The sequence below is a fragment of the Mobula birostris genome, chromosome 7 (genome assembly GCF_030028105.1).
Source record: "Mobula birostris isolate sMobBir1 chromosome 7, sMobBir1.hap1, whole genome shotgun sequence".
In the NCBI taxonomy this organism is placed as follows: domain Eukaryota; kingdom Metazoa; phylum Chordata; class Chondrichthyes; order Myliobatiformes; family Myliobatidae; genus Mobula; species Mobula birostris.
Genome location: NC_092376.1, coordinates 86,663,461 through 86,688,759, shown reverse-complemented (window position 1 = coordinate 86,688,759; position 25,299 = coordinate 86,663,461).

Genomic DNA, 25,299 nt, shown 5'->3' with positions numbered 1-25,299 from the left:
CCTGGCTTGAATGTTGCTTGCCACTTGTCAGCCCAAGCCTGGATATCGTCCAGGTCCTGCTGCATTTGGGTATGAACTACTTCACTATCTGAGGAGGCATGAATGGTGCAGAACATTGTGCAGTCCCCACTTCTGCAAATGTCCCCACTTCTGACCTTGTGATGGAAGGAAGGTCATTGATGGAGCAGCTAAAGATGGTTGGTCCTTGGACACTTATAGTCATAGTCATAGTCATAGTCATACTTTATTGATCCCGGGTGAAATTGGTTTTCGTTACAGTTGCACCATAAATAATAAATAGTAATAAAACCATGAATAGTTAAATAGTAATATGTAAATTATGCCAGCAAATTATGAAATAAGTCCAGGACCAGCCTATTGGCTCAGGGTGTCTGACCCTCCAAGGGAGGAGTTGTAAAGTTTGATGGCCACAGGCAGGAATGACTTCCTATGACGCTCTGTGCTGCATCTCGGTGGAATGAGTCTCTGGCTGAATGTACTCCTGTGCCCACCCGGTACATTATGTAGTGGATGGGAGACATTGTCCAAGATGGCATGCAACTTAGACAGCATCCTCTTTTCGGACACCACCGTCAGAGAGTCCAGTTCCATCCCCACAACATCACTGGCCTTACGAATGAGTTTGTTGATTCTGTTGGTGTCTGCTACCCTCAGCCTGCTGCCCCAGCACACAACAGCAAACATGATAGCACTGGCCACCACAGATTCGTAGACCATCCTCAGCATTGTCCGGCAGATGTTAAAGGACCTCAGTCTCCTCAGGAAATAGAGACGGCTCTGACCCTTCTTGTAGACAGCCTCAGTGTTCTTTGACTAGTCCAGTTTATTGTCAATTTGTATCCCCAGGTATTTGTAATCCTCCACCATGTCCACACTGACCCCCTGGATGGAAACAGGGGTCACCAGGGGTCACTTCCCTGAGGAACTCCTGCAGTGATGTCCTGAAGATGAGATGATCGACCTTCAACCACCACAACCATCTTCCCTTGTGTCAATTAGCCCTTTAGAAATGTTAGCATATGATGTGGGCTGTCTGAAGAACTGTTTTTATCTCCCAACACAATATGATTGGCAGTTATTGTAACTGTCATGGTCGTAAACATTAGCCATTTGATCATGGTTGATATAGTTCTGAAATCTATGTGGGCATTGTCTTTGGTTTTGATCGTTAAAGGCAATCAAATAACTGGCAAAGATTACTCGACTTGGTCTACAGTTAATGTAGTTGGATGTTCGCTTAGTTACTAGCACAATCTACTACACTAGTCAATAGTAAACTATTTTAACTTAGTGCTACTAAACCATATATTTAAATTTTTCAACATACTTACTTTACAAAAAGGGCCTTAAGTATTTAATACACAAAAATACAATGCTGAGGCGTGTCTACATAAAATATAAATATCAGTTTTTAATCTTGTAAATAAAATTACATATGCAGTTTCTATATAATTACGAATATATTAAGCACTTCTATGCAGTTTGAAGTAAAAGTACACATGGACCAGGAATCTGAAGAAAAAGCCATAATGGACAGATGTACCATCATTCAAACTGCATTACGTAGATCAATTTCACCCATATATTCAAAACAAATTAATTCAAAATGCTGATACACAAAGGAAAAATAAGTTCAGTCAGATGGGAAAAACCACTACATTTTTTATTCCCCTCAGATTCCACTGAAACCTATGGCTCATGATTGCTGAAAGTGAAAGAACCGTGCTCAGGATGTTATTAGGAAATTACAGACCACACAGGAGTTCCAGATAAACCACCTCACAAATAACCAAGCTGCCTGCCTCAACAGCTGTGTCTTCCCCTACCTAGAGAAGAGTCTGTGCCTCATTAGCTGCCATGGACAGATTAGAGTCAGTCAAAGGACTACTGTGAAGAAGATAAAGGACACCATTGTAATATGGAAATACATAATCATTCCTTTATTCTTGCTGGATGTGATTCCTGGAATCCTCTCCCCAATAGTGCAGGGGCAGTTCCTTGACAAGAGGGGCTGCAGATTACAAGAAGTTGGTTCACATCCTCCTCCTCAAGGGCAATCAGATGCGTGCATACACATAGGCCTTACTGGCGATGCTTATATTACAAATAAGAAATAAAATAAAATATAAGCATGCAATGCAGTTAGAAGGAAAATGAAAAAGAGTCTGTACTCTTATTTCAAGCCTAGCTTCACCCCAATAGGTGAAGATAGGCTTGAAGGTGAGAAGGTCTGATGAGATGGTCTTGAGTTCAAAACGGGTGACCCATCTGAGGCCATAGTCTTGACTGAAAGGAACACCATTTGTAGCTTTTGATAGGCCAATTGATTTAGATACTGTCATTTGATAGGCTCATTGATTTAGATGTGGTCTTTTGATAGACTCATTGATTTAGATACCATCATTTGATAGGCTCATTGATTTAGATGTCATCATTTGATAGGCTTAATGATTTAGATGTTGTCATTTGAGGAAATTGATTGCAATCCCTGACTGGAATATGTTTAAAATCTTGTGGTCTATCATCCACGCTGACACTTTGCTGGCTTTTAGATTTCTCTGTTTGTCACTGCTTTCCTGCTTGCAGTATTCACTGGTTGGAAGGAGAGGAATCCCCCTTATTTGATTCAGTGGAAATCTGTTGAGATCCGGTCCATTGCCCTCTGGAAGACAGATACACCATTCGTGACACCGAAGGGGATGCGCAGGAATTGATAAAGCCTGCTGTTGGCCTTGAAGGCAGTGTAATTGCGGTCCTCCCGGCCGATGGGGAGCTGATGGTAAGTGGATTTTAGTTCTGTGGTCCAGTACACCTTGTACTGTGCTATCTGATTGACCATATCCACGATACGGGGTACAGGGTACGCGTCGAGCTGCGTGAACCTATTGATAGTCTGGCTATAGTCCACGACCATCCTATTCTTCTCCCCGTTCTGAACAACGACCACCTGCGCCCTCCAAGGACTTGTGCTTGCCTCAATGACCCCCTCCCTGAGCAGCCACTGCACCTCCGACTTAATGAAAGCTCTGTCCCCCGCGCTGTACCTCCTGCTTTTAGTTGCCACAGGTTTACAGTCAGGGGTCAGGTTGGCGAACAGCGGTGGGGTAGGGAACCTGAGGGTGGAGAGGCCGCAAGTGGTGTTGGTAGTGTGGCAGTTGGCATGATGTTGGGTGGGATGTGGGGGTTGGTGTGTGCGTGTGGTCAGTAGCGGGGTACGTGATATATCTCTACAAAACTGGGGATTTACGACAGTAATTGGCGGGAGGGACCCATCATACTTCATTGTCATGCTTTTCAGGTGGCTCTGGAAGTCCAACCCCAACAGCACAGGGGCACACAGTTGAGGCATGACCAGTAACGTAAAGTCTCGATATTCTGTGCCCTGCACCACTAGCGTCACTACACAACCCCCACGGATGTCTGTTGTATGCAACCCGGAAGCCATGGTGACCCTCTGACTTACCGGCCATATCGCGCGTCCGCAATGCTGCACCGTGTCCGGGTGGATAAAACTCTCCGTGCTGCCTGTGTCAAACAGGCAGCTTGTCCTGCGCCCCTTCACCAGGATGTCCATCATTGACCTTGCGAGCTGGTGGGAAGCGCTTTGGTCGAGGGTCATGGAGGCCAGGGTTGAGTCGCTGTCTTGGTCCGGCATGGTGGGGTGCCCCGTGAGCACCCGTTGGTCGTAGGCGGTGGGAGGTGGAGTCGACCAAGATGGCCGTCCCCATGTCTCGCACCTGGTGGCGGCGTGCAGAGAAAATGGCGGCAAGCAAGAGGGCGACCCCCACGTCTTGCACGCGGCGCTGCTCGATCCCGCTCGCTATTTTGACTTACAGACCTTGGCGAAGTGGCCCTTCTTTCCGCAGCTGCAGCAGGTAGCTTGTTGGGCCGGGCAGCATTTCCAGGAGTGCTTCTCCAGTCTGCAGAAGTAGCACTTCGCGGACTCGTGACTGGCAGCAGCTGATGTCGATTCACCGGCGGGTTGCGGGGTCTGCAGCGCCCACGATGCCGTCGGGGGATCGCATGCCTGGAGAGCCTCAGAGTTGTGCAGAGCAACCTCCAGTGTATCGGCCAGCTCGATCGTCGAACTTAGGGTAAGATCGGCTTTTTTCAGCAGCTGCTGGCGCACGTACACTGACCTGGTCCCTGCGACGAAGGCATCTCTTACTAGGAACTCCTGGCAATTGCAGGCTTGCACGAGCGTCCGTAGGGCCTGGACAAACTCAGCACTTGATTCCCCGGGCTATTGTTGCCGAGACGCTAAGCGGTGCCGAGCATAGACGCCATTTATCGGCCACAGGTATTGTCTTTTGAGTGCGCTCATCGCGCCATTGTAGCTCAGCTGGTCTCTGATCAGCGAATAGACCCGTGGACTGACCCTGGAGAGTAGAACTCTGCGCTTCGCTATGGGGTCGGTCGCTTTAATCTCCTCTAGGTATGCTTCAAAGCAGGCCATCCAGAGTTCGAAACGTTTCCAGCTTCAGGTGTTTGCGGATCGAGGTCTAGTTTGTCTGGTCTCAGTACATGTTTCATGCCTTAAAATGTACAGCGAATAAAATTGAAACACCTTCAATAACTCCAAAAGACTGAGGTTTGGTAAAATACTGAAAGGCTTTTATTCGCTGTACAATACGACCTCCACAGTGAGTGTCTGCCCCTGGACTGAGGGGGAGGGGCAAGGTGAAAAACCTTTATACAGGACTCTGTGGGAGGAGCCACAGGGGCAGTCAGCAGAGGGGCGTGTTCAGACAGGTAACCGAGTTACAACATATATATATGGTTTACCACACTATTCCAGGCCATTGGAAAAAGCTTTGAGCCACCACTTTCATTTTGACCACAACCAGATGTAGCTCCTCCAACATTTGAGCTCTTAGCTTGGATGGTACAACTGGTCTCAATCCTTATCTAAGGCAATCCTTGTTAACAGCAAGTTCATCCCAGTGCTTGTAAAAAAATGGGGGCAACTGGAATATTCAAATCTAATCAAATCAAGATTAATTGTCATTTAAGCCATACATGATACAACTGAATGAGACAGTGTTCCTTGGGGCCAAGATACAAATCATACAAAAATAGCAAGCAAACATTCAAAAAGAGCGAGTAACAAATTCAAAGAAGCATGTTCACTTGAAAAAAAGACATATATAGTCCAAGACACTGAGCAACAATGTCTAGCACTTGATGGTACAGACTCGCAGCACACAATCCAGCCTGCCATTCTACCGATCAAACACCAGAGGGCAGCACCAACTGGCCAGGCCCCAGCCGAGCTCAACCACGCTGTGGCAATTCTGCATCTCCCATTTGGTCTGCAGCAGGCAAGCCCGAAGCTTGAGGCCTAGTTCTCGCCAAAACCGAGGCTACACAGCTCTCATGTCGACTGTCCCTCTACCAGACAAGGGTAACAGGCCGGCGGCAACTTACATTATTACTGTCCAAAAGAGTCTTGCATTATCGAGTGAAATCTCCGAGACAGTCTCCCACAGTTATACTGCACCAACTCCAATACTTCCAAGTAGCGGACAGCAACATGGTCTGCAGCCTAGTCAGCTCCTCCGTACCCAAACCGATTCTTCTGATATACTGACCAGCTCCTCCAACAGGTTCCTTCAATATCACGACATGCTCCTCTGATATCCTGACTGGCTCCTCAGATACCTTGACCAGCTCCTTTGACACCTCGGCCAGCTCCATCTCCACCATCTCAGCCTTGGCCAGCCCCTCTGACACCTTGACCAACCCCTTTGGCACGTCGGCCAGCTCTTTTGACACCTAAGAAAATCTTATGAAAGTTTCAAAAAGCTAGGTAATGATAGAGATTGAGAAAATTATAAGGGTAGCAGGAAGGAGCTTAAGAATGAAATTAGGAGAGCCAGAGGGGGCCATGAGAAGGCCTTGGCGGACAGGATTAAGGAAAACCCCAAGGCATTCTACAAGTATTTGAAGAGCAAGAGGATAAGACATGAGAGAATAGGACCAATCAAGTGTGACAGTGGAAAAGTGTGTATGGAACTGGAGGAGATAGCAGAGGTACTTAATGAATACTTTGCTTCAGTATTCACTACGGAAAAGGATCTTGGTGATTGTAGTGAGGACTTGCAGCAGACTGAAAAGCTTGAGCATATAGATATTAAGAAAGAGGATGTGCTGGAGCTTTTGGAAAGCATCAAGATGGATAAATCACTGGGACCAGATGAGATATACCCCAGGCTACTGTGGGAGGTGAGGGAGGAGATTGCTGAGCCTCTGGCGATGATCTTTGCATTGTCAATGGGGATGGGAGAGGTTCCAGAGGACTGGAGGGTTGCAGATGTTGTTCCTTTATTCAAGAAAGGGAGTAGAGATAGCCCAGGAAATTATAGACCAGTGAGTCTTACTTCAGTGGTTGGCAAATTGATAGAGAAGATCATGAGAAGCAGGATTTATGAACATTTGGAGAGGCATAATATGGTTAGGAATAGTCAGCATGGCTTTGTCAAAGGCAGGTCATGCCTTGTGAACCTGATTGAATTTTTTGAGGATGTGACTAAATACATTGATGAAGGTAGAGCAGTAGATGTAGTGTATATGGATTTCAGCAAGGCATTTGATGAGGTACCCCATGCAAAGTACCCCATGCAAGTAAGGAGGCATAACATCCCAGGGGACCTTGCTTTGTGGATCCGGAACTGGCTTGCCCACAGAAGGCAAAGAGTGGTTGTAGACGAGTCATATCCTGCATGGAGGTTGGTGACCAGTGGAGTGCCTCAGGGATCTGTTCTGGGACCCTTACTCTTTGTGAATTTTATAAATGATCTAGATGAGGAAGTGGAGGGATGGGTTAGTAATTTTACTGATGACATAAAGGTTGGGGGTGTTGTGGATAGTGTGGAGGGCTGTCAGAGGTTACAGTGGGACATCGATAGGATGCAAAACTGGGCTGAGAAGTGGCAGATGGAGTTCATCCCAGATAAGTGTAAGGTTGTTCATTTTGGTATGTCAAATATGATGGCAGAATATCGTATTAGTGGTAAGACTCTTGGCAATGTGGAGGATTAGAGGAATCTTGGGGTCCGAGTCCACAGGACACTCCAAGCTGCTGCACTGGTTGACTCAGTGGTTAAGAAGGCATACGGTGCATTGGCCTTCATCAATCGTGGGATTGCGTTCAAGAGCTGAGAGGTAATGTTACAGCTATATAGGACCTTGGTCAGACCCCACTTGGAGTACTGTGCTCAGTTCTGGTCGCCTCACTACAGGAAGCATATGGAAACCATAGAAAGAGTGCAGAGGAGATTTACAAGGATGTTGCTTGGATTGGGGAATATGTCTTATGAAAACAGGTTGAGTGAACATGGCCTTTTCTCCTTGGAGCTACGGAGGGTGAAAGATGACCTGATAGAGATGTATAAGATGATGAGAGGTATTGATCATGTGGATAGTCAGATGTTTTTTCCCAGGGCTAAAATGGCTAACACGAGAAGGCATAGTTTTAAGGTGCTTGGAAGTAGGTACAGAGGAGATGAGAGGAGTAAGTTTTTTATGCAGAGAGTGGCGAGTGCGTGGAATGGGCTGCTGGCGACGGTGGTGGAGGCGGATACCATAGGGTCTTTTAAGAGACTCCTGGATAGGTACATGGAACTCAGAAAAATAGAGGGCTATAGGTAACCCTAGGTAATTTCTCAGGTAAGGACATGTTCGGCACAGCTTCGTGTGCCGAAGGGCCTGTATTGTGCTGTAGGTTTTCTATGTTTCTACCTTGACCAGCTCTGCTGTCAACACCAGTTCAGCTACTCTGATCAATGAGCAGTTCACTGATTGAGTAGACCTCCAGTACCCAAAGTTTTGGAGTAGAATTGTCTTTGGATTGTATAAAACCAATTTTACAAAGAATAAAGCACCCATCGTAGTTTCCCAAGAGCCCACTGCATTCGCACGCGCCGCCATCTTACCAGAAGATGCATATTCCAGCCAATTTGGGTTGTCATGTAGACCGGAGGCAGTATGGAGTCCTTTCGGGTTTCCCTTTATATCTTCTCTGCCATAATGGGAAGATATTTGTTTTTCATTTGAAAGAATACATCGAGGAGTGTCCACTCATGTAAATTTTTCAGGTATTGCCTTTTCCAAGGGTAAGCAGGACAATCCATCAGCATTAGCTGTTCTCTTGAATTCGATCTTGTAATTGTGTCCTCCAATAACAGATCCCATCTCTGCATTTGTGCTGCTGCTGTTAGTGGAACACCCTTCTGTGGATTGAAAATGGACACTAGTGGTTGATAATAAATAATGAGTGTCAGCTGTCTTCCATACAAGTACTGATTGAAAAGATTTACACCTCAAACCAGACCTAAGGCCTCTCTGTCAATCTGTGCGTAATTTTCCTTCGCAGCAGCAGGGGAATGTGAAACAAAGGATATGGGGCATTCACTTCCATCACTCATAAGGCGAAGTGTCACAGGCAGGTATCTGACATCACCATTTTCTTTGTCTTTTTGGAAAGCCACCTCACACTGCCTTGTCCATTGCCATTTCTTTCCGATCTATAGTAATGACTTCAAGGGGCGGAGCATTGTAGCTGGGTTTGGCAGGAACCTGTTCGAGTAGTTGACAAATCCTAAAAAAGACCACAACTGTGATATGTCCTTTGGCCTTGAGGCACCCATTACTGCTTGAAATATCAATGGTGTGACCACAGTAAGTGATGTTTAGCTTGAAAAATTTTCACTTGATGCGACGTGTCCTGAGCCCAGAATCTCCTGATCTTTTTAACACCATCTTGAGATTTTGGAGATGTTCCTCCTCATCTTCACTGGTAACAATGATGTCATCCAGGTAACACTGAATGTCTGGGCAGCCTTGCAGCACCTGGTCCATAGCTTTCTGCCAGAGTGAAGGTGCACATACCACTCCCAAAATAAGCCTATTATGGTGATAAAGCCCCTTGTGGGTGTTTATGGTGAGAAACACTTTGGACTCTTCTTAAATCTCTATCTGTAGGTAGACTTCAACTAAGTCCACTTTGCTGAAGTGCTTCCCTCCAGAAAAGTTTGCAATGCTATCCTCTAATCTGGACAGAGGGTATTGATCCACTTTCAGTACTGGGTTGATGATTACCTTAAAATCAGCACAGATCCTGATAAACCCATTCTTCTTGGCTACTGAGACTGCTGGCATTGTCCATGGGTTCCACTCACAACTTCTTCAGAATTTATTCAGCCTCCATGTGATCTAGCTCACTGGCTACTTTATAACGAATGGTATAAGGAACCAGATGGACTTTTGTAAAACTTAGGTGTGGCATTTTAAAGTGCTCTTTTAAATGTGAGTCATGTTTCAGTCCAGAGCCATATTTGAGAGTTTTCTTGTAAGATTCTATAAACTAAATGATCTCTCAGTGCATCATTACTCCCATTACTAAACTGTCCATACTCAGACAATCTCTTGAATTCAGCCTCATAGGCTGAAATGGACTCTCCTTCCTATTGATTCTGCTTATGAAACCAAAACCATTTTGTAATCAACAATGGTTTTGGTTCTAAATGTTCCTGCATTACTTTCATGAGAGCAGCAAATTTCATTTTGGCTAGTTTGGTTGGAGCAGTTAAACTTCTAAGCAAACTGTATGCCTTTAAACCCAATGAACTCAACAAAACTGGCACTCATTTCTCATTGACTATTCCATTTGCTTCAAAATACTGCTCAGTTTTCTTAGTAGACGATGTCTAGTTATCTTTTGTGCAATCAAAAGCATCTATCTTTCCAAAATAGCCAGCCATTTTTTCCCTTTTTTAAATTTATGATTACTATCACTCTACTCACTGTTTATGAACTCAAGAATTCATTCATTTTCTGCTTCTTTTTAACTTGACCAGCTTTCCCTTCTCCTTGTGAAGAAACAGAAGTGTTGCAATTTTTACTCAAAAGTTTCATGATTTAACAGGTAGGTATTCAATTTGGGTTTGTTTAAAACTACCTCATAGCTGCTGTAATGTTTTGTAACTCCTAAACATAAAACTAATCAAAAGAAAAAACAAGGGAACCCTAGAGATGCTCCATTTTTACTTTCAGCAAGGCATGCACTTATGACATGGTGGCGTGATGACGGTTGCCATTCACATAGTTTGTACTAATAACCTGTAATGAGTTATGTAAACAACAAAGCATACTTAATCAAAGAACATATTTTCAATATTACTCAAATGTTACTGAAATATTAAAAACACAACAGATAGCATCTTGCAGAAAAGCTATTTAACCGCAATCTTTGACAAACACCAAAACATAAAAGATCCCATGAAATCAAAATCTTTTTCAAATCTAATTATAAAGTGGTAATTTCCCTTGAAGGTGTAATTATTCTTTCCTTTGTTTATAATTATACCGGCCTATATTTTGTTTTACTGGCACAGAATGAAATGCATTAATGTTACTCGCTGGTCATGCCTGTGTGCGGTTTCCTACCCATATTGAAAGCCATTCACTCAATACACTGTGGGATTCTCACCTAAATTCAGCCAAATACTAAATAAGCAAAAATCAGAAGTAATTAGTCTAAAGATGCTTTAAGCCTTTTGTTAGTTTCTGTAACATTGTCAGTCATCCAGATACATCACACAACACTTCCTCTGTCTCCTCAAAGTAATCCAACCAGTTTTCCCTTGGAATTTTAATCCCTGTTGACTGTACAAATGCTGATATAATTGGTCTCCATTGCTATCACCTCCAGGGATTTGGGAAAACAAACTCTACCTCAGTATAAACTTGCAACTTAAACATATATGACAGCTGTTTGGGTGATTTCTAATCCATGTTTGTTGAGTGAGGGCATATCAGTTAAATAATACCATACGTTTCTATAAAATGTAACTCTAGGATCATAAGGATTTAAAAAATATTACAGCAGTTTTTTCCATAATTGGGTCTAAAAAGAAAGAAACCAGGTGGGCTTTGTTTGATACTCTGCATGAGAGTTAGTTGAACCAAATGGGGAAGAGTAGCAACTGTTTTGATCAGTAGGGCTCAGTAAAAGATTGTAAGGAAAGAAGTGTGGTTAATATGAGGCTGTATTTTTTTCAGTTTTATGTTTAAAGAAGGCCCATGGTTGATCTGCCCTTTCACTAAGTATGTAAGTCATGTGGCTCTGTAATAAAGTAAACAGATGACTTCATAATTTGTGCTGATGAAGTTGAGAGATATGGTGCAAGAGCTATTGTGCTACACTGCCATCTTCTGGGCTTGGTGACCTCTCCATTGTACTTGGGTTTTGCTTGCTAAGTTCTAATCAAAACTCCAAAATCTTCAACATCTAAAACCTATTCTTACCAGTGCATTGAGACAAATTTTACTGTTGATGTTCAGACAGTGGTAAGAATTCCATCAGTAATGAAGCATCCTGAGGTCTGTAAGGTAGTACTGGGACAGAATTTTAATTTTCCCCTCTCTTCTCTAGTTGGGAGATTTTAATGGCCATAAAAGCAAAACATTGGAATTTCTTTCCATTGAAACTAATAGAAGAGGTATTTGACTTTCTCTTGATGAAAATAGTGGAAATTTCACAACTCACTGTTTATATTTGATTTCCAGCCCCTCCAACACTTTGTCTTCAGATTAATGCAGAGCAAATTAATGCTCGTCCCTACTTTCTGCTTTCCACAGGGATTGCTCCCTATGCCCCTATGCATCTCCCTTGTCCATTCGTCCTTCCACACTGATCTCCCTCCTGGTACTTTTCCTTGCAAGCAGAACAAGTGCTATACCTGCCTCTACACCTCCTCCCTCACTCCTATTTTGGGTCCCAAACAGTCTTTCCAGATGAGGTGACACTTCACCTGTGAGTCTGTTGGGGGTCATCTACTGCATCCGGTATTCCCAGTGTGGCCTCCTATATACTGGAGAGACCCAGTGTAGATTGTGAAATCGCTTCGCCAAGTACTGAGCCAGAAAAAGTGGGATCTCCCAGTGGCCATCCATTTTAATTCAATTTCCCAGTCCCATTCTGACATGTCGGTCCACAGCCTCCTCTACTGCCATGATGAGGCCAGGCTCAGATTGAAGGAACAACACCTTATATTCCATCTGGGTAGCCTCCAACCTGATGGCGGCATGAACATCAATTTCTCAACCTTCCAGTAATGCCTCCCGTCTCCTTCACCATTCCTCATTCTCATTTCCCTCTCTTATCTTATCACCTTAACAGCCCATCATCTCCCTCTGGTGCTCCTTCCCCTTCCCTTTCTTCCATGGCCTTCTGTCCTCTCCTATCAGATTCCTCCTTTGTCTCTTTCAGCAATCGACTTCCCAGCTCTTTACTTCGCCCCTCCCCCTCTCCCAGTTTCACCTACTACCTTGTATTTCTTCCTCTCCTCCCCCTATCTTCTTCCTCTGACTACTCATCTTTTTTCTCCAGTCCTGAAGAAGGGCCTTGGCCCGAAACATCAACTGTACTCTTTTCCATAGATGCTGCCTGGCCTGCTGAGTTCCTCTAGCATTTTGTGTGTGTTGCATGGATTTCCAGCATCTGCAGATTTTCTCTTGTTTGTTACTGCACAGCAATGAGTTTTTGTAAACCATGTTATCCTATTTCTATAAAAACTTAAATATGGAAAAAAAATAAGGACCTACAACATAAATCAACATACTTCCTTACTGCCTGTTATGCTGCTGGTGTGTAGGGCAGCAATGAAGGTCCTCCATCTCTGGCGGTGGCCAGGGCTTCCTTCATCATGTCAGTGGTTTCCTCTCGGTTTATTGACAGTCATGCAAGTCCGTGTTGAGTCTCAGGAATACCGTTGCACTCAGATGTAGAAGAATCCTTCATGAGCTGAACCCCTGAACCTGGAGGACCGGTGGACCACTCTCAGTCTGCCCTTTACCCTTTGACCTGTTTGGCATGGGTGATCCTACCAAGAGCTAAAGCATAAAGCCCTGACTCCAGACAACATAGCTCTTTGGGTCACTGAGGTACACAAGCCTCCAAACCATGACAAGGTTGTGGTCCTCTTGGAAGAATATGGATCAAGATCAATGATTATTATTCTGTGTCATTCTGTATATCTCCAATATGATGTACCAAGGATTCTGATCTATTGAGGACCTGGATAACATGAGCAACTTCTGTGAATTTTATTAAAGGTTCATTGCCTCTGTAAGCAATGAGAAAATATCATCAAGAGTTTGTGCTATTGAACTAGCTACATGGCCCAATTTGTCCATGCAGAATTTAGGCTCTCATTTCTTTTTTTAGTTTTCCTCTAGTTGGCTTTTCTTCTAATGGCTTCAGAGATCCTTTAAAGCCATTGGAAAATAATGCAAAGTTATTCTCAACTTATTGAACCAAAAAATTGAACTGCTTATATGCTGTATACAATGGAGCAAAATAGCAATTCGTACTTGAGCTTGTATCAGGCTTCATTGTAACACTGCTTCCTGTCTGTATGGAGTTTGAGCATTCTTCCTGTGACTCTAGGTGCCCTGGTTTCCTCGCGCATCTCAAAAACTTGCAAATTGTGAGGTTACTTGTAAATTGCCTCTAGTGTATGGGTGAATGGTAGAATTTGGAATTAACGGGAATGTGGAGAGAATAAAAAATGGGAATATACAGGATCAGGGTAATTTATGTTCAGTACAGACCTGAGCCTGCTTTTGAGCTGCGTAACTCCAAGACCAAAGACTGATGGATTCTGAAAGCAAGTGTTTTGTAGAGTGATCACCCAAAATGTACGGAGTTTTCCCAGTGCAGAGGAGACCAATGTTCTAAGCACTGAGTTCTGTACATGAAATGAGGCGTACAGATGAAATGCTGCTTCATTTGGAAGAGAGGAAAGGGAAAAATAAGAAGGAGGATCTGCCTTACAATGCACCACCAGAAGGGGAGTGGATGTTGGAGAAGGAAGGTAAAATAGAATATTACAGATGAAATATTGTCTTTAGAATATTAGGAGGGAAGTAGGTGGGAATTGGCAGCATCTTTTTGGAAATGTCTGAAATTACATTTGAGTATGAACCATTGAGATTGAAGGCAAGGACTAAAAGAAGCCCAATAGCTGGAGAAGGCATAATAGTAGAAAGGTGGGATATGGAACAGAGTTGGCTGAGAGCCCCATCAAACGTGGTGGAGAGGATAAAGATAAAGTAAGGTCTACTGGAAGTGATGCTGCGGAGGATGCACTATCAAAACTGATGTGATGGAGATGCTGAGAATGGAATGAAGTCCTTACTAGATGGTCATGCAAAGTACTTATGCTCACATAATAGTGGGATTTTACCTGAAACATTATCATTTGACATTCTCTTACTCAGTACAATTGGCGTGAGAAGTATTAACAGAAGGGAATTAGTTTAGGCTTTAAAGGAATTATTCATGCAATAAAATTTAAGATGTAATTGGTGGTGCTGGGAAATAAAATGCTTAAGATATTTTTCTCAACGTAGTCAGTAAAGGTTTGATTTTTCTTTTGTGAGCTGTTTTCCATAAGCTAATCAATTTTTCCTGTTGCCGTAATTTATGATGTCTTTGTTGCCGAAGCTCTTAGTGTTAGATACAATTTCCCACGGAGTCCACAGGAAGAAACCCAATGCATTTTCACTTCCTATAATTGATTCTCACAGAACTTGGGAGCTGCCCACTCCCCCACACTTTGTAATGTGACTGGGTTGGAGAACTGGCAGCCGCTGTTCTCTGAGACTTCCTTCCTCGGATCTCAGCAGACAGTCGCCTTATCACGAATGCAGCCATGCAGAGACTGTCACACAGCCTGTTGTATTTTCATTGTCAGAGAAATACAATGCCTGGCACTGACAATTATGTCATAAACGATTTTATTCATGAATATGATTACTAACCAGCTTGTTTTGTTGGGCTGAATGTAAGATGCACATTAAAGGTAATGTAATTGTTTGTGTGACACTAGCTTGCTAATAGAAGCAACCTGTCTATATCAGCCATTGTTAGACCATTTGGCTGCATAATACATTTACTGTGTTTCCTGGAAGCAGATTTTCATCTGCTGCATTAACTTACAGTTGTGATTTAACAGGTAAATTTCACCAATGGCTCAGTTTGTGTATACATACAGGTATCAGGTTTGCTCTGCTGATGATCATCACTGCTATAGAATCGATGACGGCCAGCAGCACTCACGGACCTGACTGGCCAAGGATGCTCTCCCTTGTTTACAATCTTGAGACGAAGGAGACTCTCTGCCTGATATTCCCTTGGTGATTCGCCCTCCAGGCAGAAAAATGAGGAATGCAGAAATGTGCAATGCCCAGACACCATACCCTGATATTGAGGAAAGGAGGAGAGGTAGAACTTGGCAGAGAAAATAGGTAGTGCCATATTATTTTTGATCAATACATTGTTTGAAACATTATTTCTATGAAGCATGAATTAAAGGTGCTCAGTGAGCTATTTCTGAAGTTCCATGATTGTTACACAGGCAATTATCCATTGGTGTATACAAATACTTGGTGGCCACTTTATTAACAATGTGGTGGAATTATATTGGAGTGGGGTGCACATGGGGTAATGGACTGGGATTACAAACTGGCAAGGAATGCACTTGTACACCCAGCTTGTTAATGCAAATATCTAATCAGCCAATCATGTGGCAACGACTCAATGCATAAAAGCAGGCAGATGTGGTCAGGAGACTTTGTCAAGAGGCTTTCTGACCAAACATCAGAATGGGGAAGTGACTTTGACCATGGAGTGATTGTTGGTGCCAGATGGGATAGTTTGAGTATCTCAGAAACTGCTGGTCTCCTGGGCTTTTCAGGCACTGCAGCCTCTGGAGTTTACAGAAAATGGTGCAAAACACAAAAAAAAATCCAGTGAACAGCAATTCTGTGGGTGAAATGCCTTGTTAATGAGAGAGGTCAGAGGAGAATGGACAGGCTGCTTCAAGCTGACAGGAAGACGACAGCAAACTTAAGTAACCAGGCGTTACAACAGTGGTGTGCAGAGGAGAACCTGAACACACATGTCAAACCTTGAAGTGGATCTTCCATTATTTTGTGTGTATTACTTTGGATTTCAGGCAAATGCATTGAGATGACTGTTAAAGACTACATCTGCAGCTTGCTACCACCCATACTGGACCCCCACAATTCGCCTATCGATGGAACCGGTCTACCGATGACGCCATAGCCACAACCCTACGCACTGTCCTCACTCACCTGGAGAAGAGGGATGCATACGTTAGAATGCTGTTCCTGGACTATAGTTTAGCATTCAACACCATAATTGCCTCCAGACTTGACAGGAAGCTCAGAGACCTTGGCCTGCACCCCGCCTTGTGCAGCTGGATCCTAAACTTCCTATCAGATCGCTGACAGGTGGTAAGGATGGGCTCCCTCACTTCTGCCCCCTTGGACCCTCAACACAGGTGCCCCAGGCTGTGTCTTGAGTCCCCTCTTCTTCTCCCTTTATACCCACAACTGTGTTGCCACACACAGTTCCAATCTGCTTTCTTTCTTTCTTTTTAAATCTTTTTATTGAATTAGTACACAAAAGGTAAACCATATAGGCACTAATACACTGTTACAATATAATATATTAGAGGAAATATTAATACAGAAAGAATTAATACAAACAGTGCAGTTTAAACATAAAATAACAAGGTAGTATAATAGTATACTAATTTTTATATATATCAATAAGGAAACAAAAGACCCAAAAAAACCACCGTGCAACTAAACTAAAAAGCAAAGCAAAGCAATAGGCTAACTAGGAATCAAGTAGAGTTAAACAACTTAAAACGATCACATCCTCAAACCTGACCTCCATTAAAAACAGTTAAAAAGCAAGAAGGGAATATAAATATGGACCGAGAGAAAAAAAAATTACATTAAATGAAAATGTTGAATAAACGATCTCCAGGTCTGTTTGAATTTAACTGAAGAATCATAAAGATTACTTCTAATTTTCTCCAAATTTAAGCATAATATCGTCTGGAAAAACCAAAAGAACGTAGTTGGAACATTAGTCTCTTTCCAATGTTGTAAAATACATCTTTTCGCCATTAAAGTAAGAAATGCAATCATTCTACAGGCTGAAGGAGAAAGATTACTGGAAATTTTAGGTAATCCAAAGATAGCAGTAATAGGATGGGGAGAGATATCTGTATTCAATACCTTTGAGATAATATTAAAAATGTCTCTCCAAAAAGTTTCCAGAGTAGGACAGGACCAAAACATATGAGTTAAAGAGGCTATCTCCCCCTGACATCTGTCACAAGAAGGATTAATATGAGAATAGAAACGAGCTAATTTATCTTTGGACATATGTGCTTTATGGACAACTTTAAATTGAATTAGGGAATGTTTAGCACAGATAGAGGAAGTATTGACTAGTTGTAAAATCCGCAGAAATAATAAAGCCCAATTCCTGTTCCCATTCTGACCTAATCTTATCAAATGGAGCTTTCCTAAGTTTCATAATAGTATTATAAATAATAGCCATTGCACCTTTCTGACATGGATTAAGGTTAATTATAGTATCTAAAATATATGTAGGAGGTAGCGTTGGAAAGGAAGAAAGTATAGTACTTAGGAACCAATCTGCTGATCAAATTCGCAGATGACACGACTTTGATCGGCCTTATTTCTAGCAGTGATGAGACAGCCTACAGAGGAGAGGTTAACACACTGATACAATGTTGCCAAGATAACAACCTCTCCCTCAATGTCCAAAAAATAAAGGAGCTGATTGTGGATTACAGGAGGAACGGAGACAGGCTCAGCCTGATCAACATCAATGGGACTGTAGTTGAGAGGGTGAGTAGTTTCAGGTTCCTCGGAATACACATCATTGAAGATCTCACCTGGACTGTACACACTGGCTGTGTGCCAAAAAAAGCACAACAGTGTCTCTTCCACCTCAGGCAACTGAAGAAGTTCAACATGGGCCCCCAGATCCTCACGACCTTCTACAGGGCACCACTGAGAGCATCCAGACTGGCTGTTTCACTGCCTGGTATGAGAACAGCACCAAACTTGATCACTGGGCACTGCAAAGAGTGGTATGGACAGCCCAACGCATCTGTGGATGAGAACTTCCCTCCATTGAGGACATTTACAGCAGCAGATGCAGGAAGAAGGCCTGGAAGATCACTGGGGACGCCAGTCACTCCAACCATAAACTGTTTCAGCTGCTTCCATCTGGTAAATGGTACCACAACATTAAAACCAGGACCAACAGGCTACAGGACAGCTTCTTTCTACAAGCCATTAGATTATAAATTTGCATGTCTGTACATTGCAATGGAACCATAACGCAAAGGTTTTTACTCACTCGCATTGTGGGATGGATGTAAGATTTAAGTAAATTCAAATCTTCAACATCTCTTGAGTTTATAACCCGAAGTCTGTAGCATAGGTCTCCAGCTTTACAATTGGAATCCATATACTTCATTATCAAAGTGCCCTTCTCAAGGATTTGGGAAGTAAGTTGTTGAGGTGCAGTTTCAGACAGCAATGCCTCTGAAACCACAATCCACGACACAAAGGATAACACTGCCCTGCTTTGGAAACCTTCATGTGGTGAGAAGGAGCAAATGGGGTGGTTGTTGCCCTCTGAGAATGCAGGACACCCTAAAATCTGCAGTACAATACCACAGAAACAAATGATTTGCTTTTTTTTTGCATTGTCTCCAAAGACCCGAAGGATAGAAGATCACTTTGACCTGAGAGTCTTCGAAACATCACAGTGATAATGTTTTGAGCAGTTTAATGGATCCTTTGTTGAAATATATGCCAACCGGATTAGATGGAAGTTGAACTTCTACAATAAAATGAGACATGTCTGTAATGAGCTGTAGCACACTTTGCCTGTAAACAGATCGATTTCCAACCAGAATGGATTATGGCTTCAATTTTCAAGGGAAAATGGAGAAGGCTTTCATTTATGCTAACATCTGCCACAGCATTTGAATGTTCTAGAGCATTTTTGAGGAATGTAAGCATAACTGGGCATGGAAACGCAACATCCAATTTACACTGAGCAAAGCCCTATGTTCAGAGCTGTGATAATGGGTTATAGGCAAGTGTTGGCCAGGACACCCACGAGAGGAACCAGGACTTCTGCCAAATGATACAGCCCTAATAGGCTCACACTCCCTCTATATTCCAGTATCGAGTTAACATTCATGTTTAAGAAATGGATTTGACCTGCAATTTTCTGAATCAAATTAGTAACAAAATTTAGAATCAGAATCAGGTTTAATATTACTGACATTCTGTCTGTCATGAAATTTGTTGTTTTGTAGCAGCAGTACATAAAAACTATAAATTAGAATGTGAAACACACACACACACACACACACACACACACACACACACACACAGACATATATATGTGTATGTATAAATTGTATGTATAAATTAAATTGAATACGTAGTGCAAACAACTTGAACAAAAGTAGTGTGTTAGTGTTCATGGGTTCATTGAAGGCAGAGGAGACGAACTTGATCCTAAAACGTTGAGTACCTCCTCCCCAATGGTAGTATTGAGAAGAGGGCATGTCCTGGGTGATGGGGTCCTTAATGATGGATGCCCCCCTTAAGAGGCAGCACCTTTTGAAGGTGTTCTCAGTGCTGGGGAGGCTAGTACCCATGATGGAGCTGGGTGAGTATGTAACCTTCTGCAGATTTTTCTGATCCTGTGCAGTGGCCCCTCCATAACAGACAGTGATCCAACCAGTTAGAGTGACTTCCATGGTACTGTAGAAAGTTGTTAGAGTCTCTAGTGACATATGTTCCAAATCTCCTCAAAATCCTAATGAAATAGTAGTAGTATGCAGCCATCGATCCCAGGGGATCATGGGTTTGTGCCTCTGGTGGACTATGTCCTCATCAGGGTGCAAGCCTGGGTGGGAAGATTTGAAGAACCGGCTGTTGCCCATGCAGTGGGTTCCCCTCTCCACGTCACTGATGTAGTCCAAGGAAAGGGCAAGTGCTGATACAGCTTGGCACCAGTGTCATTGCAGAGATTGCCAGAGTGAAGTTGTAAACAACTTCAAACTGCCTTAGGGACCCCGGCTCCAGATTTCTTCCTCGGGGTTTAGTCCCAAAGTCTTTACCATTGGTGGGTATGACTGCAAGGCAGCGGAGGTTTAAAATCAGAGTTCTCCTTCTCCTAGGCAGGCTGCCGCCCAAGGTTGATGAGCCCCACCTGCTCAAAGCAACTGGTTTTGAGGCGCAAGTGGTCCACCTTTGCCCCTTCTCTTGTCAGCAGAAACAGTTCCGTCGGGGCTAGTAGCTAAGCCACATGTGGAGGCCAAGAGTTGGACTTGGTTGTCAGAGGCTGTTAGAGACACACGCCATTTGGAGCACTTTATAGGTAGTGGGAGCTTATCCCCACTACCACCTCTGGCTATGACAACCGTAGGAACCTAATGAAATATAGCCGCTAATAATGTTGCTTATTGTAACTCAGTCATGCCCACGCAGTTACAATTAGCAATGTTTTTGCACCTGACGTATATTGTAAGCACACTTTGAAAATCCATGTACTGTACCAAGAAATAGCTCTCAGTGGAATTGTTGCTCTACAGCTTCTTGCCTACCATCTTCTGTGAGCAGCCAGGTGGGAGCTATGGCTGTGTTTGCTCACGTTGGCATCTGGGGACTTTTCTGCTGACTAAAGTGCAAGTTGCGATCATAAGGCTCTGTAGGAAGGCCCATTTGTTATGATGGTTGAACGTTATGTGTTTAGTTGTTCCAGGGCTAATGAGTCACCTGCTGACAATATGGGTGACCTATTAAAGCACTCATTCCAGTGCCTAAATGAACCAGATGTCATTGTGGATTGCTGCACTCTACAAGGTATTTCAGACCATTCTTGGTTGTACCCTGCAGGTTGTCGGGTGAAACTTCTAGTGATATCTTTGGAAGAGGAGGCTTCAGAAGTGGAGAAAGTTTAGCTGATATGTCAGGCCTATTGGGACAGAAGGAACGAATTGGTAGATCAATTGCGTGAATTGCTTTCAGCAAGAATAGGGCTTCTCTGTCGCCATTGCAGTCAGTTTGAATACCAGAGTGTGTTGGGTTACATGGAAGGAAATGTAAAGGAACAGTCAGATGGCCGCAGAGTTATATTCCTGGTGATTTTATTCTCCACCTCATGCTTATTACTCATCAACCACATCATCAAGTTTGCCGATGACGCGACTGTGGTGGGTCTCATCAGCAAGAACGATGAGTCAGCATACAGAGTGGAGGTGCAGCAGCTAACGGGCTGGTGCAGAGCCAACAACCTGTCCCTGAATGTGAACAAAACAAAAGAGACGGTTGTTGACTTCAGGAGGACACGGAACGACCACTCTCCGCAGAACGTCGATGACTCCTCCGTAGGGATCGTTAAGAGTACAAATTTCTTGGTTTTCACCCGGCAGAGAATCGCAACTGGTCTCTCAACACCAGCTCTATAGCAAAGAAAGCCCAGCAGCGTCTCTACTTTCTGCGAAGGCTGAGAAAAGTCCATCTCCCAGCCCCCATCCTCACCACATTCTACAGAGGTTGTATTGACAGCATCCTGAGCAGTTGCATCACTGTCTGGTTCGGAAATTGCACCATCTCGAATCTCAAGACCCTGCAGCGGATAGTGAGGTTAGCTGAGAAGATCATCAGGGTCTCTCTTCCTGCCATTACAGATATTTACACCACACGCTGCATCTGCAAGGCAAACAACATTATGAAGGACCCCACACACCCCTCATACAAACTCTTCTCCCTCCTGTCATCTGGCAAAACACACCGAAGTATTCGGGCTCTCACGACCAGACTATGTAACAGTTTCTTCCCCCAAGCCATCAGACTCCTCGATACCCAGAGCCTGGACTGACACCAACCTACTGCCCTCTACTGTGCCTATTGTCCTGTTTATTATTTATTGTATTGCCTGCATTGTTTTCTTTAGCGTAGTTTTGTATTATTTTACGTAGTTTAGTATTGTTCATGTAGCACCATTGTCCTGAAAAACGTTGTCTCATTTTTACTGTGTACTGGTCAAAATGACAATAAAAAGTCACTTGACTTGACTTGACTTGGCATGACCACTTTCTTCAAGACAACTGCTTCCAGACTGGCATTATGAGAGTTGAAGGGAATCCTGTTCTCAGATGAAGTTATGCCTTTGGGAGATTGGAGATAGACTGAGAAGGAAAGCATGGGTAAAAGCCCAAATGTGGTTGTCCGCTAACTGTCTCCTGAAGTGACCTGAGGGCCTTTTGTTGTATTCAATCACAAAACTGAAGTTTAAGCAGAACGTGGCAGGTCTCCTCAGGACAACCAATGGTAGATAATAATTTGCAACTTCTGAGAAAGAATGAAGCCAAATCATGGCGCTACTAGATTTCTCTGAATATGAAGGGTATGGCATCATACATATGTTTCGTTAGAGGTTCCCTGGTTAGCTCTCTGAAGATTTTATATTGGTTACCCTCCTGCAGCCTGCCATCTGCTGTCAGTCTCTTCTCAACACATTCCTTGCTACCTTATGCCCAGATTTGTAGCCAAACATTCCAGGCTGTTTCAGCCACCCAGAGCAGTTGGAAATAAAGCATCTTAGCAACCAAAATAAAATAAATTGGTCAAAGCAGATGAAGCACAAAAATGCAAGAGAGCTGTAGATGCTGTGGACCTGTCTTAGTCTATAAATCATCAACACCATTAACACACTTGCTTGCCTCTAATAAATTACAGCATTTTAAGAAGTGGTATTTATATATCCAACAACCAGTGGATACGTTCCAGAGCCACATTACCACAGGAGACAAGTGTGTTTCTAACTTAACTACGTAAGTACCTGGACCTGGAAATGCATGTGGATTGGAAGATGCACACCTTAGTGAAGCTTCTTTCCCATGGGTTTGAGAAGACTGGAGGTGAGGCATAAGGATGAATGCTGAAAATATATTGAGTCTTATTACAGTTTTCCATTTTAGATTAATTTCTGAGACTTTTGCTGGCAAAATTCCCGGCAAGGTTATTATGTTTGCACAAGAGCCAGCTACTTAATTGCTTTTTCTCTGTGCAGAAATAAGGCTGTCTTTTCATTGCCGAAGTTTACTTAATCTCCTCATTTGCACCAAAGACAGTGTCATCTGAAACAGTTTTTTTTTCATTTTTCACCTACAGTAAATTAAGATTTTTGAGGATTATCTCAGATTTGGTTCACAGCATAGGACAAAGTAGATTGAGACAATGGTTAATTCCAAATGCTTCGCATTCTTCACACATAAAGATCAAAATCATGACCTGTACTGTTTAATTCCCAGGGTTTAATGACGTTCTGGAATGTTCCCAGTTTGTCAACTTTATTTTTTCAAGAAAGAAAATCATCTATCATGTTCAAACGGAGTGAGAAAGGCATAAAGTGGAACTTTGTTATACTAAGACACACTAACAAGTAAATTACTTGTATCTGCAGGAAATTAAAGTTAAGAGATAGTTTTAGTCAAAAAGAAAACTCAGATGAATTGATTTTTGACTGGTTATTTCAACTATGCAAACTATAACTTTGGCATAATTTTGGCCATTGACATAAAAATCTCTTAATGTGTAAAATATTGTTACAGACATCAAAACATGCTTGAAATGAGTTCTATTTTCTGAGTCTTATTTAATGTTCAAATTTTTTATCAAAATACATTTATGCACCATCCATAACCCTGAGATTAATTTTCTTGTGGGCATACTCAATAGACCTATAGAATAATAACCATTTCAGAATCAATGAAAGACTGCCCATCTAGGCCATTCAACCACAGTGTAGAAGACAGCAAACTGTAAATAAAACAGAAGAAATAAAAATAATAAATAAACAATAAATATCGAGAACATGAGATGAAAAGTATTTGAAACTGAGTTCATAGGATGTGGGAACATTTCAAAGATGGGGCAAGTTATCTTCTTCGGTTTAACAGCCTGATGGTTGAGGGATAATAACTGTTCCTGAGCCTTGTGGTATGAGCCCTAAGGCTCCTGTACCTTCTTCCTGATGGCAGTAGCAAGAAGAGAACATGTCCTGGGTGGTGGGGGTCTCCCCTGATGTTTGATGCTGCTTTCCTGCAATAGCATTTCATGTAGATATGCTCACTGGTTGGTTATTTGTATATTTGTATGCACGGAAGGGTGAACTGATGGTGGGATAGAATTTGACCATATACATTAGTACTGAATGGCTTTTCTCATTCTCATGCTCTCCTGATTTTTATATCTGGAGACTTCAATGGAACAAATGCAAAATCTGCTCAATTTCTTGCAAAGTCTCCCCTGCACCCACAAAAAAAATGTTCAAGTAACAAACGTGATGGAGGCACAAGGAAAAGAACAAGCACCGTGGAAAGCTACTGTTGGAAACTTTCCATTCACGTTTTCTAAATGTATTGAAGTTAATTCTCAGTGCCTTTCATGGTAGTGAAGAAGCAGTAATTGTCTTAGTGGAGCCTGCTGATTAACTCTGGCAGCAAAACTTAACAAAGCAGATTAAAATATTGCTGTTTCACCAAGGAGATGCAGATTCTTTGTGACACTCTGGTGCTTCTGAACACGGAACAAGCAAAAACATTCATGCCCAGAAATCCATCCCCGGTCAGTGGAGCCCCTCACACTAAGTGGTACTAAGTCCATGCTGTACAGCCTTCAAAGCTCCATTAACCTCAGTGGAACTGAACTTCAGAAGAGCAGTGGAATATGCAGCTTCACAAATATAGTATATTTAGTGCAACTTGACTGGAGATGAATCTCTGGGCATTGATGATTTTCCCAGACAGCACGAATCAGAATCATAATCAGATTTAATCTTACTGACATATGTCCTGAAATTTGTTAACTTTGTGGCAGCAGTACAATGAAATACCTGATAATATAGAAAAACATAGATAAGTCAATTACAGTAAGTGTATATATGTACATTCAATAGATCAAAAATAGTGCAAAAACAGAAAATAATATTAAAAAAGTGAGGCAGTGTCCAAGGGTTCAATGTCCATTTCGGAATCAGATGACAGAGGGGAAGAAGCTGTTCCTGAATCACAGAGCATGTGCCTTCAGGTTTCTGTACCTCCTTCCTGACAGTAACAGTGAGAAGAGGGCAAGTCCTGGGTGGTGGGGGTCCTTAATAATGGACGCAGCCTTTCTGAGGCACCGCTCCTTGAAGATGTCTTGGATACAATGGAGGCTGGTATCCAATGTGGAGCTGACTAATTCTACAACTTCTGTAGCTTCTTTCGGTCCTTTGCAGTAGCTCCTGCACCCCCTACCCTGCCCACACTAGACAGTGCTACAGCCTGT